Genomic DNA, 9,756 nt, shown 5'->3' with positions numbered 1-9,756 from the left:
GAGATGTGGGTGTTTTAGTAGCTGTGTAGGTGGCTGAGTCAATGGCTGTGGCATGGATCTAAAGAGAATTGTACCTCTGGTGGTTTCCGTTTTGTCCCATGGGTCTGGTTTAATGATGGTATCCCTAAATAGTCCTCTGTCTGTGGTTTTCAAATGGGGTCAGTGTGTTTTTTACCTGCCTTCTCAAGTGTTTCAAGATGCTGAGTTGAAAACCCCTGTTCAAAAATTAACTATTGGTTTGTAGATACCTGGTTTATTTTTAAAACAACCCTATGGTAGACCAGTCTGCAGGCATGTTTAAGTGTCCATTTCCCTTGATACCTGCTTAGCAAAATGAAATGAGACTGAACGTCATTTTTATTATTGGTGAAATTGCTTGTTTTTTCTGAGCTATAGCAAGGGTTTGGAAACTATTAGGAATAATTAAAACCCCTTCAAAATAATAATTGTCCCACAAAACATTAATTAAGAATTGTAAATAAGTTGCCTCAGTTTCCTCTGTAATAAGCTACTTCCACAAAGGAAAACACATGGTCCAAATGACATTGTGCTAATAGGTCATTCTATATAGAATATATTACTTTAAAGTGCACTTTTCTGGTTAGTCTAGTGCATTTGGTCTGCTTTCAGGCAGTCTGAATTGTTCTATTCTTACTAAAAGTAATATAGAATATTTCAGATGAGGGAAAAAATATGTTCTTTTCATAACTATAAAATGCCTATAAAGTGCCAAATGTAAAACTAGAAGTTCAGAGAAAACAGTTACTGAAGACATTCTTTTATATAGAAAGCTTTAAAACAAACCAATCGAACATCTCTGTGTTAACAGAAGTATTGAAAGAAACAAACATTCTTAGCTATTTGCATCATGCTGTGTTTTAAAAACTTTGCTAGTTTTTGCCACAGTTCACTTATATCTTCAGAAATATTTTTGAATAGGAAGGTATGCTCTAACAGGTATCTTGTACCATTTCCACTACTAAGCTTTGGACTGTGATCTTCATAGCCTGCTACGTGCAGCTTTTAATGAAATTATACCCAACCACAACTTCAAGCAATAGTTTTTAGCAGTTCAGCAGTTACTGGGACAGAACATAAGCTGTGAGACATTAAAAGGAGCAGTTAAAACAAGTGATTTAATCCTAAATTTACGAGATTATCTGAGGTGGGTTAGGAAATGCATGTCTTTTGGCTTTCTTTTCTGTTCTGATGAAAGAAGTTGTGGTTCACATTTAGAGGCGGTTGCTCTTTAATCCGGTAGTCACGGTCTTGATTTGTATTTTTAAAGCGTAGCGCTGCTACCTCCTCCACCTCAGCCTTCAGTTCTGTCCGTCAGTAGCCCATGTTTGCATTAACAGACTTGATCTTAACAGACTTGACTTTATGTGAGTTTTCCTACTGAAAGAGCAGGATTGCTTTTGTATGTAAGCATATGGCTCCAAGTGAGTACTGAAAATGAGCAGTTTCTCTTCTAAAGATACCAAAGGAATATAAACTTTACAACGTCCTGTAACAAAATTAATTTTAAACCCATTGTTTAGATTTTCAGTTAACTTTTAAAAGAAAATCCAGTTTTTAGCACTTTGTTCTGAGCCTTGAAAAGGGATGCTTTTTTACATGTAGTTGTGCTGAATGCGTCATGAAGTGTTGGACATTTTAAGAACATCCACTGTCCAGATCCAGTCACAGTGTGAGTGAGGTGTGGATTTATTTGTCAAAAGAGTAAAATTCCACTATAAGCATGTCCTTTTTGCCAGATGTGCTTCTGTTCCTGTGGGGATGAAACCAGATTGTTATGTAAGATTTGAGCTGACTTTTTTTAGTAAGAAAAGTTGTGTGAAGACATTCTTGCAAAGATGATGCTGATCTCTAGGGATGTCAGAGCTCTCAGGGATAAATAAAGGTGCTATATACTGTGAAGAGACAGATTTGACTTTTTTGTGGGCTAGGTGGAAAATTACTTAGCATCAAAGACTATGAAGAGTCAGGAGAAGAAGCCACAAGCTGTAGTAAGGGCTTCTGCACATTTGATTCTTTTCTTGGTTGCTCTGATGAGAGATTTTTTGGCTACTGAATCTTTGTGGTCTTGGCCTAGCAGCTCTTCTCTGAGCACACGAATCAGAGCCCTGTTCATTGCAAAGATGTCGCTGACTTAGCAGTCTTAGCTGTAGACTTAGCTGTGTCACTCCTCACCCCATTCTGGGAGGGAGAAGCTCTGTGGTACACAGGGGAGTTTTGCATAGCTTTTCTGCCTCCTGCACAGTAGTCCTCTCCTTTTTCTGCTGTCCCCCATGAAGAGCAGAAAAAGTTTTATGCCTTAGTACTGCTGTCCTGGTAATACCTTTTAAACAAGCAAACACTTGCAAAAGACTGCAAGTGCAGGTTTATGGTTTATATCTAGAAATCTATTTCAAAGCAGGTGAGCAAGGCAGAGTTCTGTGGATGAAAAGCTGCTCTAAGTTACCATCAACATTTAGAAAGAAATAAAATGAAGTAATAAGAAGTAAAATAAATGTGTACTAAAATGGAAAAAATTCTTGGCACTTTGAGCAATGTATTTTTGGGTGCTCTTGTGATCCTGTGTATCTTTTGTTGAAGTGGATGACATTTGGGGCAATTTTCTCCAAAAATGTTTCTTAATTTTCATAATTAAGACTACCTGAGGCTGCTGCTACATTTTTCTTGTTGGAGCAGCTGAAGTTGAGTGACTCATAGATTTCAGTGGGCTCTGGACCAAACTTGGGAACTGCAGGGTGGTTTATCATACCAGCTAGCTGTGGAGTGAGACCTCAGTTTTAATATCAGTAGTGTTACTAAAACCCTGGACTTAAAATTAGTGAACTCATTACTATATTTCAATAGTTAGTTCAAATTGTTAACTTGAAAAACCCAATGCTTCAATTGCTAAGAACGCTGTGCTTTAGGGTTTGGTTGTTTTTCAATACCGCAAAGTCATGCAGTCCAGAGTCCAGTCCTGCCAGATGCAAAGTTTGTGCTTCTTGGTACTGTAGGAATTAAAGAGGGCTTATTGCCAAGGAAAGCTTGAGCCCTTAAAGCATGAATACTCACATGTCTGCTTTAAATTTAAATACAGATTACAAGAATTAACCAAACGAATGCAGCAGGAATGTGCATACATGAAGCTACAGTATTCAAAGGAAAAGCAGCTGAGAGAGTTCAATACAAATTCTCTTGTGAAAGTACAAAAAGTACAAAATGTTGGAAGCAGAGAGTGAGGATTTGAGGAATGGCTGAAGGCATTTGGAGGAGGATTTGGAATGTTTTGTATCTGCAGGAGCTGCTAGGAGCGTTTGATTCATATGGTATGTTTTTCTTGGCATGGTAGGGTAAATTAATATATAGTCATAAGTGTTATTTTTACTGGCTTTTTAAAACGTGATTTATTTTTTTTTTTAAATTCCAAATATTTTTTTGCAGAGGTTCTGTTATTTTTACACATCTTCCTTTCCAAATGTATTTAATTCAATCTGTCAGCTCAGTTTCTGTTTACTTATTAAAGGTCAGATATTCAAACCACAGTCTTTGGTTTTACACATGCAAAATGCAGGGGGAATAGGCATACATGCAACTTGGCAGTGGTAATTTCTAAATGGATGCAGGTTAGATGATTTCAAAGTCTAAATACTGTATGAATGCAGCCAGGTATTTACAGTAGGTGTGAACTGAACCAAGTTAAGGCTGGGCTGAAAATCAAGCCCTTGAAATGTGGAATTTAACACGTGCTTAGAAAGTGTGTTGTAGTACAGCATTTGCAATATAGTGATATTACAATGATATAATACTGTGTTAAGGTAAGGGAAAAAATGTTAAACTTCTAACACTTGTTGCAAACATATTTGTAAAAATATTTAAAATAAATAAAAAATTCATAGTGAGATCCTGTTGGGGACCAGCTAACTTGGTGCATTCTGTTGGCACATGTTATTTTAAGGTCTACAGGGGCTGAAAAAAAAAGGTTTTGTTAAGTTCAATGAGCATTTCAAAAGACAGTTGCTAAATGCCTTTGGTTCTATTCTTTGCTATTTTCCACATGATGCTGTGTTCAGTGGTGAAAAATAACCTCCAGTGTATTTGTTCTTTAGAAGTCTATTCTTCATCTCTAATTAGGGAATGAAGATAGAAATCAAATGCAAAGAATCTAATGAATAGAGTTTACAACAGGTCCAGCCTGTGACAAGTTAGAGAGCAAGTCTGTAGATACCGTAACGTTAGTTTGGTTCAGAAATGTAGCAATCAAAACTACCAAATAATTAATTTTATGAGCACAGTTTCAGAAGGTGCCTAACTTTTATAAAGGGAATTTAAATGCTGGTTTTTTTCAGTTGGAAATATTTAGGTAGAATTAGGAGATTTTAAAAATACTTCAAAGACTGCAAGGAAACTTGATGGGAGAAAACTGTGTAAAAACCCTCCAGGCTTTCACCTTGGTAATCCTGGATAATTCTGACAGACAAGGTGTATGTGCTCTTTACAAGGATACTTTGCTTTGAAATACCCAACATATCTGTCCTCTTTGTGGCTGATCTGGGCGGACTTGGATGGAAATTGCAGAGGCTTGACCTGGCAGAGCAGTATGTGCACTCCTGCACACTGCTGAAATCACTTCATGCAGTTAAAGCAAATGGGTGTTTGAAGTCCTTTCAGCAGTTCTGTAGGCTTGAGTCCTTAATGTCAGAGAAATTCAGGATCTGGCTCCATTTTCCTCCATTTTCACTTGAGCCAGTATGCAAGGATTTAAATGGGACTTTGTTTAAAGAGTAGCAAACATGAAGTATTATTTTTTAGTACTAAGCTAGCAGTTAACTTGTCTATTTTTGCTGTCTTGCCACCAATACTGTAAAAATGTATAATCAAAACAGCTTTAATTCTTGTAATACTGAAATTGGTTTGTAAAACAATGTACAAATTGTGTTTCTTAGACAGAAAAGCTTGTATTACTGAATGTAATATATGTGAAATGAATATATTATAGTCTATTTTTGCCATGGAAATAAATATTTGAAGCACGTATGAGTTTTTCTTGTTCCATTATTAAAAGAAAAAAATCAGAGAACTTAGTTTTCATATGTAGTCCTAGGCTGGGACTTTACCTTCCATACAAAGGTAAAGCACCTTCCAAAGGTGCTGTATCCCTCTGCTAAAGCACTGCAAGTACTGTTGTGTATCTCAGTACGAATATAAAACTTGTACTTTCGAATGCTAATAGCTGTCATCTTTGTGTCATGAAGGTTTTGTGCCTGCTACCATAGCATTATTGTTTATAATGATCTGCATTTTCTAAAGCTATTTTTAGTATTGAACAATTTCACTGTAGCCTTTAAGTGAAGGGGGGATAAAAAGGTTTTGAAAGTTGAAAAACCCTTTCCAAGGCATGTGAGAGGAAACAGTTCATGGTATACTTACATACTATCACTGGAGCTGCTATCAATAACTAACACTGAAATTTTTCTTCATTTTATAATTGATATTTAGTCAAAAAGTGATGTGGTGCTAGAGGCTTGCTGTATAACACCTGGTGCAGCACAAGACCTCATAACATCGTGATAAAGGAATTGCATGTTGGACATTGCAATTTCAGAGTGGACAGTTGCATTTCCCTTGGTTTCGCTAAATGCCTAGTGCACTGCCCACTTAACTACATCTGAAATGACTGGACTTTTAACTAAAGTTTGTCTTCTAGGTATGCTCAATATGTACTTGTCTGATCAGTTCCCAAACCCTGGGAACCAAACCCTATGCAATGTTCAAGTGTGAACAAAACTCTATTACTTGACATGGATTCAAAATCAGAAGAGGAAAATGTGACTTCTTGAGGTTCTAAGGATGTGGTAAAAACACCCGTATATTCTCATCGGTCTTGCTACTTATAATGGGTTTAAACTTGAGGCAGAGGTCTCTTAGAAACCTAAATTTTTCCTAAATCTGAATTGTTTTAAACTGTAGCTGTCCTTTTCCAGCTACTGTAAAATCCACAATAGAGCCTTCTGGTGGCCAGAGCTGGCCGGCAGGGAAGTGGCTTGACTCTTGGATTTGGCACAGCAGCTTTCTTGGGCAAGAGCTCTAGGGCTTAGTACAAGAGAAACTTAGGGGAGCTGATGAGAGAGGTTCCTAGACTATGGTCTTGACGCGGGGAACTTAAGTAGTTCTCATTCCAGATTTAAGCAACCCTGACAGCTGAATGGCTGTGGATAGATGGAGGTTACATGAAACTCAGCAATGCTAGGTACCTAGCTGGAAGTTTTATATGTGACAGTTTCTCTGTTTAGTATCTGATGGGGGGTTTCTTATAGCCATTCCTTTTCCCTGGGGGGTCAATGACAACATATAAATGTGTGTTCTCTCTCTCCACTATTTTTATGAGCATCCCCTGGAAGGCTGGACATGACATGAAGGCTGTATGAAAGCAGAAGCTGCCCAGTGCCACAGAAACGTTGCTAGTTTACCTCCTGCAGCCTGAGAACTACTTCTGGATAATCACAATCAGTGAATATGATGTGAATGTCACTTATGCAGGTACTGACAGGAGATGCTGTTGCAGAAATTTGGAGTGAGTGAGGACGGGGCGATAGGTGAACGCTCATCAGCTCTGATCCAAGCAAGTTATTTCATATTGCTGTATATTCCATTGGCTTAGTCTGGCTCTTGGGCAAGTGGAACCTTCTGCCATCAGCACTTGTAGTCTGTGGCACCAGTGGAACGTAATGCTTAGGGAAATGGTGGTTCTGATACTTAAAAGCTAGTTCTGTTGTTATTACAGTTGCTTTAAACTAGGATACGGGTGAGCCTGGGACTATTTTACCACAAAATGGCTTTATCTTTCAGAGCTACACAGGGTTAAAGACATGTTGTTTTGACTTCATGGCATTCTTTGGGAGCTTTTCTAAAGCAAGGACTTGCAAAATGGCACAACATAGATGTGGGAGCTAGAAGGGGTAGAGCTTAGAAAAACTCTGTCCCATTTCTGATCAATCACCACATCTCCCAAACTGGTCTGCATGCCAGTCATCTTTCAGACGGACACCTAAGTTTAAACCAAGCATCTGCCATCCCCAACATACCAAACCAGTATTATTTGCTGCCCTGCTTATTCTATGGATTTAAAATACCTGCTGTAATAAACAAAACAACCAGAAAAAGCTTGGAGGGCACGCAGATGAGGTTCAGATTATTATTATTATTATTATTATTATTATTATCCATTTCTAAAATTACAATCATGTGACTTATGTAAATTTAGAAGGACATCAAATCCTTCCACGAACAGACCCTGAATTATCATACCCAGAGGCGAATGAAGAATTTTCACTGGTGTTAAGTACCTGTGAAGAAAGACCCTGTCAAGCCTGGCTAATACTGATAATCAGTGATTTGAAGGAACTGCATACTTTGTGTGTGCATGTGTGTATCTAGTTTCTTCTGTCTGCATGCTGTGCTATTCATGACTGATGGAAGCTGAAATTTTCCACTGACAAAATCTTTAGCAAAAGACTTCAGAAGTTGGGAGATAGTTTAGTTTTAGTTTGATAATGTGGAAGATACTATTTCAGCAGATTTAGCAGGGTTTATTGAGTTTTCTGCACCATAGCGCTAGAGATGCAGTAGCTTCAATGCACTGTGAAAAAAGTCTACCTAAAATAAGGAGCATTGCTGAGTGGATGCACTCCCTGCAGTCAGAGCAAAATTTAACCTTAGTGCTATGGTGTTAGTTAGCAAAGCTGCCAACATGAGTTTAGCACTTTCAGTGCATTTATACCATCAAACTGGAAACAAAATGCTCCATTTGAGCTTGTTTTCAGGACAAAAGGTCAGCCTCATCCCCCTGCACAATACTGGTGTTTAAATAATGACAAATAAGCAGAACTGAGGCTAATTTATATTCTCTGTTGAAAGACACTGGAATACTACACTAATGCTACAGACTGAATTGTCCCTATCACCTGTGAAGCCAGCTTGGGCCATAAGCTGGCCAGCCCCATTGCTCCCCTGCCCCATAGCTCTGTCATTGGAGTGTGCCTGAGACTGCAGCTTGGGTGCTGTATGGCAGGGGTTTGCGCCCACCTACCAATTACTTCTTCGGGTAAAGGGGTAGACAACAAGGAGCTGGTTGTAGAGATGTACCCACAAGCCCTCTGGAGAGATCTGATTGCACCATGAAGTGAACTGAACATTGGTTCTAAAAAGTCTAAATCGTGAGGAACAGCCATGGGGAAAACATCTGCTGTGGAAAGCTACTGCGAGGGCCTTTGAAAGACCCACATTTCAAGCCTCTGTGTAAGGCTTAATACTCTCAAGTTAGGAGGGGAGGACCCATCACGCAAACTTGTTTCTCAGAAAGTGAAGCTGAGATGAGAGCTCCAGGAGCTCTTCTATCTTTCTCTTACAATCAACTGTTATCAGAGTTGGTTGTGCCCAGCATCTGGGAAGCCTCATATCAAGCCCCCAAACCTATGGGATCTGTATTATGTCCAGTCTTGCTTGAGTCAAACATCAGGAAAAGCAGAGTGCCAAATGCCTCTGAGCTGGATTTCTGGCTGGGGAGGCTACACCTCTGAGGTCCTGTGAGGAATTCTCAGGCTGGCAGAAGAGCAGATGTTCTTTGACACGTTGCTTCACTTCTTATTTGGCATGTTAACATGCTTATGAGTGACAGAAACAGTATCTGGGAAGAGCTTGGGTCACCTCATAGTTCTGTTACTCATGTTCTGGAATCGAGCTCCGGCTGCTGTGAGATGTAAGGTATGCTGCAGCCCTCGCGCAGATACTGTAAGGGGAGTCCTACGGGCTTGCTGAATTCTTGGGATAACTGCAGAGAGCTCTGCACCTCGTGCTACAGATCACGCTGCCTGTCCTCTGCAAGAATGGGACAGCATAGCTCTGTAGCCTGCCAGGCTGAGGCGGTGTTCGAGTTTCAAGTTTCCTGTGCCTCCCTCCTCCATTTATATAGCATTTACTTGCCCTTCTCAAGGTCTAATTTCATTCCCCCAGTGTGGTAGGGCTGGGAGGATCACAGGGGAGACTGTGTGCTGCAGCCTGTGATCTGCAGAGCAATGAGGGCACCGCAGCAGCCCGTGCCTGTGCCTGCTGGGGAGGGGTGTTTGGCAGCTTCAGCATCCCTCCAGCCCAAAATGTGGTGCTGGGTTGAGAGTCTCCGCCTTTTGCAAACCAGTCTGACCGTTTAAAAGATGAATGCAAAGGTAACTTTCATGTGTTGTCAGGCACACCTCCTGGACTTCAGCCTGCTGGAATTAGCTTAGTGGGTGAGCTAAAAGGATCAGTCCTTTTAGGAGGCCTAAACAGAAAGCCCTGCTGCTCTGGGGGCTTTATACAGAGACCAGAAAGTTCCATGCACAGTAGACACAGCATTCTTAATTTTGGTTCCTTTCGCTTGAATTAACACTTCTTGTTGGTACTCATGGACCACCTGCCATCCTGGAGTCCTCCTAACTAAGGTGGCTGAGGTGGAGATGCTCTATGGGTGCTCTACAGCTCAACTGATGATTTGTCATGCCAGCGATAACTGCTGATTCTTCTTTTCCTCCCCAGCAGTGCTTTATCCCTGTGACATGCTCAGCTTCCGCTGGCCCACGACCCGCTACAGGTTTTGAAACTGGATCCCTTGACTGGTTGTGACCCATGCTGGTGCAATGGCTGGTGTGGCTGATGATTAATTTACCACTCACCTGTTTGTGTATCACTTGCTTTGCTGCTTGGAATAGAAACTGAAGATGGTTGTTT

This window comes from Psittacula echo (genome assembly GCF_963264785.1).
Source record: "Psittacula echo genome assembly, chromosome: 5".
Classification (NCBI taxonomy): Eukaryota; Metazoa; Chordata; class Aves; order Psittaciformes; family Psittacidae; genus Psittacula; species Psittacula echo.
Note: the sequence above shows the minus strand (reverse complement) of the source record.